Source organism: Mandrillus leucophaeus, unplaced genomic scaffold (genome assembly GCF_000951045.1).
Source record: "Mandrillus leucophaeus isolate KB7577 unplaced genomic scaffold, Mleu.le_1.0 Scaffold313, whole genome shotgun sequence".
NCBI classification, from domain to species: Eukaryota; Metazoa; Chordata; class Mammalia; order Primates; family Cercopithecidae; genus Mandrillus; species Mandrillus leucophaeus.
The window spans coordinates 576,284-586,622 of record NW_012103288.1 but is presented as its reverse complement, the minus strand read 5'-3'; the positions used below and the strand labels follow the sequence as shown (position 1 = coordinate 586,622).

The 10,339-nt window shown below is 47.0% G+C and overlaps 1 protein-coding gene across 3 annotated transcripts in view; it reads right to left on the bottom strand.

Annotated features, from left to right (window-relative positions):
- ARF3 (ADP-ribosylation factor 3) overlaps positions 1-9,610 on the bottom strand; it is a 22,083-nt gene extending 12,473 nt beyond the window's left edge. Inside the window, exon 1 of one of the 3 annotated variants that reach the window (XM_011987619.1) lies at positions 9,369-9,610. The gene's annotated coding sequence lies outside the window, so the exon portion shown is untranslated. The remainder of the gene's footprint in view (positions 1-9,368) is intronic. The other 2 variants (XM_011987621.1, XM_011987620.1) reach the window with 2 other exon arrangements.
- Between the last annotated feature and the right edge of the window lie 729 nt (positions 9,611-10,339).

Genomic DNA, 10,339 nt, shown 5'->3' with positions numbered 1-10,339 from the left:
TTCTTTTCTTTTTTTTTTTTTTTTTAAGTGATGAGGTCTCACTCTGTCATCCAGGCTCACTGCAGCATCCAAATCCTGGGCTCAAGCAATCCTACTGCCTCAGCTTCCCCAGTAGCTAGACGTACATACAGGCCCAAATCATCGTGCCGCAGCTAACTTTTTTATTTTTATTTTTGGTAGAGATAAGAGTCTCACTTTGTTGACCAGGTTGGTCTCGAACTTCTGACTTCAAACGATCCTCCAGTCTCAGCCTCCTAAAGTGAAGATTACAGGCAAGGTGTGGTGGCTCACACCTGTAATCCCAGCACTTTGGGAAGTCGAGGCAGGTGGATCACCCGAGGTCAGGACTTTGAGACCAGACTGGCCAACATGGTGAAACCCTGTCTCTATTAAAAATACAAAATTTGCCGGGTATGATGGCGCACTGTTATCCCTGCAATCCCAGCTATTCATGCGATGACGCGATCTCAGCTCACCACAACCTCTGCCTCGCAGGTTCAAGCAATTCTCCTGCCTCAGTCACCCAAGTAGCTAGTGTTACAAGCACCCAGCACCACGCCCGGCTAATTTTTTTGTTTGTTTGAGACAGAGTCTCACTCTGTCACCCAGGCTGGGGTGCAATGGCATAATCTCGGCTCACTATAACCTCCATCTCCTGGGTTCAAGTGATTCTCCCAGGAAAAATCTCCTACTTCTCTCAAATAGCTGGGATTATAGGCACCTGCCATCATGCTAGGCGTGTTTTTGTAGAGATAGGGTTTTACCATGTTGGCCAGGCTGGTCTTGAAATCCTGACCTCAGGTGATCCACCCGTCCATGGCCTCCCAAAGTGCTGGGATTACAGGCCTGAGCCCCTGTGCCCAGCCAGATAGCACTTTTTATTAGCCAAAGCCAGGTGCAACTGGGAGGTAGCTTATTTGAATACAGCATGGTGGGTAAAAGAAATGATGAAGGGAGGGGCGCGGTGGCTCACGCTTGTAATTCCAGCACTTTGGGAGGCCAAGGCGGGCGCATCACCTGAGGTTAGGAGTTCAAGATCAGCCTGGTCAATATGGTGAAACCACATCTTTACTAAAAATACAAAAATTAGCCGGGTGTGATGGCACGGGCCTGTAATCCCAGCTACTCAGGATGCTGAGGCAGGAGACTTGCTTGAACCCAGGAAGCAGGGATTGCAGTGAGCCAAGATCACATCACTGTATTCCAGCTTAGGTGACAGAGTGAGACTCGGTTTCAAAAGAAAAAAAAAGAAAAGAAAGAAAGAAAATGATGAGGGATGGGGCTGGAGAGATAAGCAGGGACTGGATCATGAAGGGCTTTAAAGGCCATGCTGAGTAACGTGATCAGGAATGTGCTTTAGAAAGACCATTCTGGCAGAAGTTTCAGGAGTAAATTAGAAAGGGGAAAGACTGTAGGCACAAAGACTGCTTAGGAGGTATAGTAATACAGGTGATAAATCACAAGTTCTTAACTAGAGGTGGAAATTGAGAGGAGAGGACAGATTTGAAACATCATAATGGTAGAATCGACAGGATTTAATGAGTGCTTAAATGTAGGCAGAAGAGGAAAATAATCAAAGACGATTCCCAGGTTTCTGGCCTAGGGACTGGGTGGCATTTCTTGAGAAAGAAAATACAAGAGGAACAGATCTGAGTGTGAACATGTTTGTTTTTATTATTACTGTTGTTTTCAGAAACAGAGTCTCACTCTACCACTCAGACTAGAGTGCAGTGGTATGATCATGGCTCACTGCAGCCTCCATCTCCTGGGCTCAAGAGATCCTCCCAACTCAGCCTCCCAAGTAGCTAGAACTACAGGTGTGCATCACCATGCCTGGCTAATTTTTAAAGTTTTTTTTGTAGATACGAGGTCTCATTATGTTACCCAGGCTGGTCTCGAACTCCTGACCTCAAGCAATCCTCCCACCTCAGCCTCCCAAAGTACTGGGATTACAAGCATGAGCCACTGTGCCTGGCCCCTCAATCTTAGAAAAGGACCTATGGCAATGTTCCCTTGTCCAGCCTTTGAATGTTGATGATGTAGAAGGATGAGAAGCTAGAATAATCTGGAGACCATAAAGAGAAGGAAACAGACATTTAAAACTCCAGGATGTCAGAGCAGAAAAATGGAAAAAAACTCAGTTGGGTCCTTAATGACAATATCAAGCTGGTAAATTAAACTTTTTCTTTTTTAGAGATGGGATCTCGCTATGTTGCCCAGGATGAAGTACAATGGCTATTCACAGGTGCCATCATGGTGCATTACAGCCTCAAATTCTTGGGCTCACGCAATCCTGAGTAACTGGGACTACAGGCATGCACCACCATGCCTGGCTTCTTTCGTTTTTTGAGATGGGTCTTGCTCTGTCACCCAAGCTGGAGTGCAGTGGCGTGATCGTGGCTCACTGCAGCCACGGCTCACTCCCAGGCTCGAGCAATCCTCCCACTTCAGCCTCCGGAGCAGCTGGGACTATAGGCATGCACCACCACACCTGGCTAATTTTTGTTTAATTGAAGTTTCGCCATGTTGCCCAGGCTAGTCTCGAACTTCTGGGCTCAAGTGATCCGCCCATCTCGGCCTCCCAAAGTTCTGGGATTACAGGCATGAGCCACTGTACCCGGCTGGCTTCTTTTTTTTTAAAAAAAAAATAGTAAAATACACATAAAATTTACCATTCTAACCATTTTCAAGTATACAATTCAGTAGCATTAAGTACATTCACACTGTAGTGTAACTATCACAACTACTCATCACCTGAACTTTTTAATCTTCCCAAACTGAAACTGTACCTGTTAAACAGAGGCTCCCCAATCCCCCTGTCCCTGTAGCCCCTGGTAACCACCATTCTCCTGTCTTCTATGAATTTGTTACTCTAGGTACTTCATAGAAGTAGAATTGTACAATATGTGTTCTTTTGTGTCTCCTGTTTTTTGTTGTTTTTTTTTTGAGATGGAGTTTTCGCTCTTGTTGCCCAGGCTAGAGTGCAATGGTGCAAGCTCAGCTCACTGCGACCTCTACCTCCTGGGTTCAAGCGATTCTCCTGCCTCAGCCTCCCGAGTAGCTGGGGGATTACAGGCACCTGCCACCATGCCCATCTAATTTTTTGTATTTATAGGAGTTTGAGACCTCCTGACCTCAAGTGATCCACCCGCCTCAGCCTCTCAAAGTGCTGGGATTACAGGCGTGAGCCACGGCACCCAGCCTATGTCTGCCTTTCTACTAGATGTCTTGCTATATGATTTAATAAATCCTCTCAGCCTGTTAGCCACATATGTGTTTTCTATTTTTGTAACTAATACATTCTAACTGAAATATCTAGGGATAGTGTACACAGTAGAATAGGAGAAAAGGGCAAAGGCGGAAACCTGCCTGACACACCAACATTTAAAGTAGCGGGAGCCAGGTGCGGTGGCTCACAGCTATAATCCCAGCACTTTAGGAGGCCGAGGTGGGTGGATCACCTGAGGTCAGGAATTCGAGACTTCAGCCTGGCCAACATGGTGAGACCCAATCTCTACTAAAAATACAAAATTAGCTGGGCATGGTGGGGCATTCCTATAATCCCAGCTACTAAGGAGGCAAGACTGGAGGATTGCTTGAAGTCAGGAGGTGGACGGAGGTTGCACCGAGGTGAGATTGCACCATTGCACTCCAGCCTGGGTGACAAGAGTGCAATTCCATCTCAAAAAAAAACAACAACAACAAATAAACAAAAAATAAATAGGCCAGGCGCAGTGGCTCATGCCTGTAATCCCAGCACTTTGGGAGGCCAAGATGGGTGGATCACCTGAGGTGGGGAGTTCGAGACCAGCCTGACCAACATGGAGAAACCCCGTCTCTACTAAAAGTACTAAATTAGCCGGGCATGGTGGCGCATGCCTGTAATCCCAGCTACTCCATAGGCTGAGGCAGGAGAATGGTTTGAATCCACAAGGTGGAGGTTGCTGTGAGCCAAGATCGTGCCATTGCACTCCAGCCTGGCAACAAGAGCGAAGCTCCATCTCAAAAAAAAATTAATTAAAAAAATAAATAAATAAAGTAGTGGGCAGAAAAGCAGGCCAGGAAAGAATAAGAAGCAACCAGATGGGCAGAAGGGAAATCAAGAGAGCAAGACATCATAGACACCAATGGGGATAGAACATACAAAAGAAAAGAGGGAGGATCCAAAGCTACAGTTTTGATATAAACTAAAACATATCTAACTAAATAAGTCCCAATTAACTCAATTACTGGTATTTAGGCTCAGGCCAGAATTGTTACGCCAGCTTCCCATCTAGTCAAAGAACAATCCTGGAAAAAACTCCAGGACACACAAACCTGAAGGAGGCCACAGCTGTGAAGTGAAGAAGGATCCCGAACCACCCTGTCTGATGGAGACCCAAAATGCCTGGGAAGGGTCTGGCTTTTACCATGGACAACCCTCAGCAAGTGAGTCAGAACAGAGGGCAAGGTCTGTTTTAGAATCCTAGCCAGATAAAACACTGACAAGATAAAAACTAGACTCATTTGTTTCTTTGGAACATACTGTGGCACTGCCCTCTACCCAAAAATTTCAGCTTGCCTTATTCTTAGAATCTGACCAGCTTACAACCACTACAGCTCCTGATATTCTATGGCTGTACCAATCCAATGCCCACCTCTACAGTCTTGGATATCCAGAACACTGTACATTCTTAATTATAAAATCACTGAAAGTCCATTAATAGCCTAGACCCCTAATAATCTTCTGCCCTTAAACTGGTCCCACTGTGCAAGTTAAGATGGAGCTGACAGTAAACTGCTTAAACAGGAAGACATGATGTGGACAAGGCCAACCATTATACAGAGGAGCCTAAGGACACAGAGAACAGAGAACTGCCTGCCTGGGGTATAAGAGTTATCTGTGATCCCTCAGCATCCCAAACACACTTTTACTCTAGGACTTGCTGCAGTATTCACGTTTGCCTGTTTTGCTTTCCAGAGCTGGAACTGCCCAATGTGCTTCGAGTGCATTACAGGTCAGCTGGAGATACTGATCCTATCAGCCACTGGATGGCTGGGCAGGGCTTGGGGTGGCTAGAGCTCTTGGGCCAGCCATCTCAGATTTCAAGTCTCACTATTACCATTTTTTGTGTATACCATGATGGGAAAAAGGCTGGAAAGTACCTCACTAGACTGTGAGCTCTTTGCCAGCACAGACTATGCCTTATTCATGTTTCACGTCTCCAGCATCCAGCACCAATGACTGACCTATAGCTAGTGACTGACATGCGTGTTGAGAACGGTTCTACTGAGAGTAGCAAAACACTTGTGGGGTTGAGGAAGACAGTATTCTATAGGTGGTCTCTGATCCTTTTCCCTGTATCTGACACACTGAAGAAATGGTTTCCATGTCCTCAGAGCCCAAAGGTTCTGCTTGAAGAGCGGAGAGATCATATGAGGAGGTGTAATTATATCCCACCCCCCACTTTCCACCACCAGTAGAAAGTAACTCCACTTTTGTCCATTTTATGTATTAGAATTCAAATAAAATTTTATTTAACGTTTGACTGCTTTAAAAAAAAAAAGACATAAACCATTGCAACAGAGAGCAAATGCTCTCCTGCATCTTAAGCTCATGCTGAAGTTTAAACATTCATGCTTGACAAACTCCTGTGCATAAGCTAATAAAAGAAGGATTATGCCAGGCTTTCAGCAGTAATGGGAGAACTAAAAGGTACCAAGAGACCTGCCACACCCAGTCATCTCAACTTTCTTCAGGAATATGGTAATAATGGTGGATCTCTAACATCTTGAGCCATTTCCTTTCTGGTCCACATGGTGTGGCAGATCCTTTGCATAAGTCCATGGCAAAGCTCTAACACATTCATAAAATCCCTACTTCAGTCAGTTCTTTACCTGACTATAACATGAAGCCTTCGAACATCTGTGGGACTCTTTCCAAACGCTCCCCATGTCTTTTTATTATCAAATAGTTATATTAGCACTCTATCTGTATTTGCAACAGATATTGGAGTGAAGAAGGTACAGTAGACAGTTATACAGATATCACAATTTCTGGGCCATGATATTCTGAAACAGATACTCAAAAGCAGACATTTTTTAAAGATTGGACTTAATGAAAAGAGTGGACTAAATGAAGATCCTCAAATACTGACTGAGACCTAAAATAAGGGGATCTAGGAATCTAAATCCCTGACCTAGGTCACCAGGGTGCTCTTTTCCAGAAGAGTGAACCATTTTTCAGAGTCACACTGACTTTTCTAATATGAATACTATTCTTGTGCCCCCATGCCTTCACCCTACATCCAAATTGATGGTTCAGGGCCCCTGCCTTGCTCCAGCTTCACCTCCCACTCAGGCAGCAAGAGCTGTCTCTGTGATGCTGACAATGAAAAAAGATTTCGCTGCTCATAAGCCTACAACCAGCATAGAAACTCATGGTAACAATCATCCCTCTACACAAGCACCTCAGGCAGCAAGTTGTTCTTTTATAAACCTCTTTTCCTCTAAAGCAGCCCTGAGTGTTCATATTATTAGTATTATGATAATGGATTATTAATAGCAGCTAACAGCTATTTGGTACTTACTATATGCTTTGTACAATACCAGGTGCTTTACATTTATCTCATTTAATTCTACTGACAACCAAAAAAATAGTAATTCTCTTGAAAACCATGTATCATTACCTTCTTTACAGAAGCAATTTTATAAGGAACATGCACTGGTAATTAGCAGAAGCAGGATCTGAATCTAATTTTGTCTGATTCCCAGATCCACTCTTAATTACTATACCATTCTGCCTCTAAATTTACCTCAACAAAAATGGTGAGGAGAGGTCAGGCATGGTGGTTCATGCCTGTAATCTCAGCACTTTGGGAGGCCAAGGTGGGAGGATATAGGACCGAGACCAGCCCTAGCAACATAGTGAGATCTCTACAAAAAGTAAAAAAAATTCGCTGGGCATGGTGGTGCTCGCATGTGGTCCCAGCTACTTGGGAAGCTGAAGTGCAGGATGGCTTGAGCCCAGCTTGAGGCTGCAGTGAGTTATGATCACATCACTACTCTCCAGCCTGGCTGGATAAAAATAAAGGTATATAGGGAAGCAGATTCTACAATTTCCTTCGGTTACATAGTCAGCTTTAACTGACCTGGTTTTAAAGTTCCTCCTTCTAACCAATAAATCCCACCCTCTATCCTGAGTCCACTTCCTCTTATTATGACTCCAGTGTAAAAGAGTAGTGTGGATGAACACATGCTACAATATGACTCTTTGTGCGATTTCACTCACTTCCACTCTTTCCAGTCTGCTGTGTGCTCTCCTTTTATACTTGCATTCAGTACAATAGCAGCTACCATTCACTGGTACCAATTCTGTGCCAGACACCACACATATACATACATACATTGGTCCCTCTTCCAAACTCCAGGATCCCAATTCATATATAACACTTTGAAAGACTTAGGTCTGATGGAGAGACCCCTTTTCCCACAATGGGGAAGCAGGAAATCTGGGACTGCAGATAATGACTCTGTGTTCTAGTAATATTTCTCTTTTTGGGTCTTAGTTTCCATTATCTATGCCTATTCTGTGCCTCTTAGGAAGGCAGAGACACCAAAACTTCTTAATTACAAAGGCTAAGGGTCTTTGTACCCTTGCTAAGCTATCTCCAGGCACTTCTGCTGACAGCCAAGCCATCTCTTGCCCTTTCCTTAAACTACAGTTAGAAAGCTATCCATTCACATTCTATGTGAATACATTCTAAGTTCATTATGGGTACCTACTAAACGTTTGCATGGGCATTGTGGAAGAGGAGATGAAATCCAGTTCCTGCAGTCAAAAAGCTTCTAGTCTCTTTGGAAAAGCAAGATAGACAACTATAAAACTTCTAACTATGCAAGGTAATAATTCCATGCTGGGAAACAGGACGCATGTGAATATGTGATACATGGGAGCCCTTCCAAGGTCAATCATTCATTCTGTGAAAAGCTGAACCTTAATGGATTAGTTTTTTTCTTAGAATGAACTTTTATAGACATGTTTTTCAAACTCAAGTCCAATGGGCTATGATAATCCACTGTCCCATAACACTGTCCCATGTCCCAAGTCATGGCAAGTGAAGACACCTAACCCAACAAGAAGCCCAAGACAAAATGGCAGCAAAGACTGTTACTACGTACCTGATTGAGGACAGGCAAGGAGGCATGCAGCGACTAGATTCTGTCCTGTTGCACTGACCCAAGCAATCAGACTCTTGCAGCACATCTCCCAATAAAACTTTCATGCCATAGACCAGGGGTGACCCAATCCAACAACAGCAGAGACAGGTTTTAGGTTACATTTCTCCCTCACCAGGATGGCCTTACTATTTCCTCTCACTCCTGATCACATACCACAATCCTCCACCTCCACCACCACATTCCTCCTGGCCTGGAAAGATGTAGACCCGCCTTAATGCAATCAAGAAGGGAATTCCCCAAAAATAACAGCTACCACCTAGCTAATCAAGTGGCCCGTTTTAACAGGAACTCCACCTCCCCAACTCCCTCTCCTCCCCTCAAACGATTCGCGTAAGCCAGGGCTCCATTTTCTGTTCCGGGAATCCTGGTACTTCCTAAAGAAAGCAAGCGGATTGGAAGACACAAACTCAGGGCCAGTGACAAGATGCTCCCTCCTCCTGTGAGACCGCCCCCGCTCCGCCTGGGGAGGAAGGCCCCACCTCTCTTCTCCCAGGAAGATCAGATCCCCCTCCCCCTTCTCCTGCCTCCTCTCCACCCTCTCCCCACCTGCTGCCCTCTTCCCAACCTGCGGTTCCCTAGACTCCAAAGCGCAACCTCTATCAGAATAGCGCCCATGTGGTACACCAGCAGCCTGCCCTGTTGGCTAACCCCCAACCCCCCTACGCACCCCTGCCCTATGATGGGGGAGGGGGTGTAACCACAGCAAGGCTTCTCTCCGGTCTCCTATTGCTAAGGTGGGGGAGGGAGAGGGAGTAGAAGAAAGCAGCATTCCCTAGCCCTTTAACAGAAAAGATACAAACAGCCATCACCGCCCCCGCATTACCTCTCCTCGGACGGTTTTCCTCCCCCTCAACAGCCCACCTCCTGCAGGCGACAACCTAACTGCAGCCCAGGTCGCCCCCTTGTGCGAGGCGGAGGACAAATCCGTGTGCGCCCCCCACCCCCACCCCAGCTCCGCGTCCTTCAAATGCGGGGGCAGGCGTAAAGCTGGCCAGACGCCCCCTCTTTGAGTTTTCGGGTGGGAAGGATACCACCGCCCCACGCCAAGCAGTGCCGGGCGGGGCCCGGGAGGCGCTCTATCTCCTCAGCCCTCACCCTGACCAAGCCTCTTCTCTACCAGGACCCGCCTTCCCTTCCCAGCCTCTCACCTGTTCCTGCTATCAGCTGCGCCGCTGCGGCCGCCGCCTCCGCCCCGCAGGTTCCGCTCCGCTCCCTCCGGCTCCCCAAGCCGACTTCAGCCCGGCCGCTGCCCTGGCCCGCTCCCCAGCTCCCTCCTTCCTTCCCTCCACCTAGCACCGGAAGCCGCGACGGCTACTGGAGCTGTGCGGCGTACCCCCACCCCCAGCCCGGGATACTTCCCACCTCCCCGATCGCGCGAGAGCTGCGCGGTAGCAAGCGGCAGTTCTCGCGAGACCCATCACCATGGCAGCGGCTGCAGCACAGGCAGCCGGGCGCTGGAGCTGGAGTCTGGGCGGAGGCCGGTGTGGGGGCTGTGGGCGGCGGAGGCGGGAGCCGGGAATGGGGATGAGACAGTGAGGACTGAGGTGAGAATCCCAAGCTCCTGGGTTGTGCCTGGAATTTAAGGACTGAGGCGGCAAGTTGGCTGCGTTGGAGACGGGCTGGGCTGAGGGGCCCAGGGGCTCCTCGGGCAAAGGCAGCATCGGGATATGGGTGAACGAACAGTCGTTTCTGTGGTCTGCCTTACCCAGGCAGACCATCTTTATTTCTTAATCTGGGCTAACTGCAATCCCCTGAGATCCCTCACTGCACCATTGCTGTTGCTCACTATTCCTGAGACTAGATTACTCTGGGGTCTGAATCAAGAGATCCTTTCCCATAAGGAAGAGGAAGGAGAGTGATAAACTTAAGAGGCTGAAGGAAAACAGCTGGACTCTGGGCCAGTTAAGAAGTTGAAACTTGAAAGACGGAGAGTAGAAGCCTAATATTCAGAAGTGTGGTTTGAGGAAGTGTGCCTAGATGAGTAGGGATTTTAGTATCCCAAGGAAAGGTGAAGGACTTTGCACCCGTATTTCTTGCTTCCTACCTACCCCTACTTCCCTCACACTCCGTTTTGCACCTCTAGATATGCAGAACTGCCTTGAAACTATCATAGCTGTGA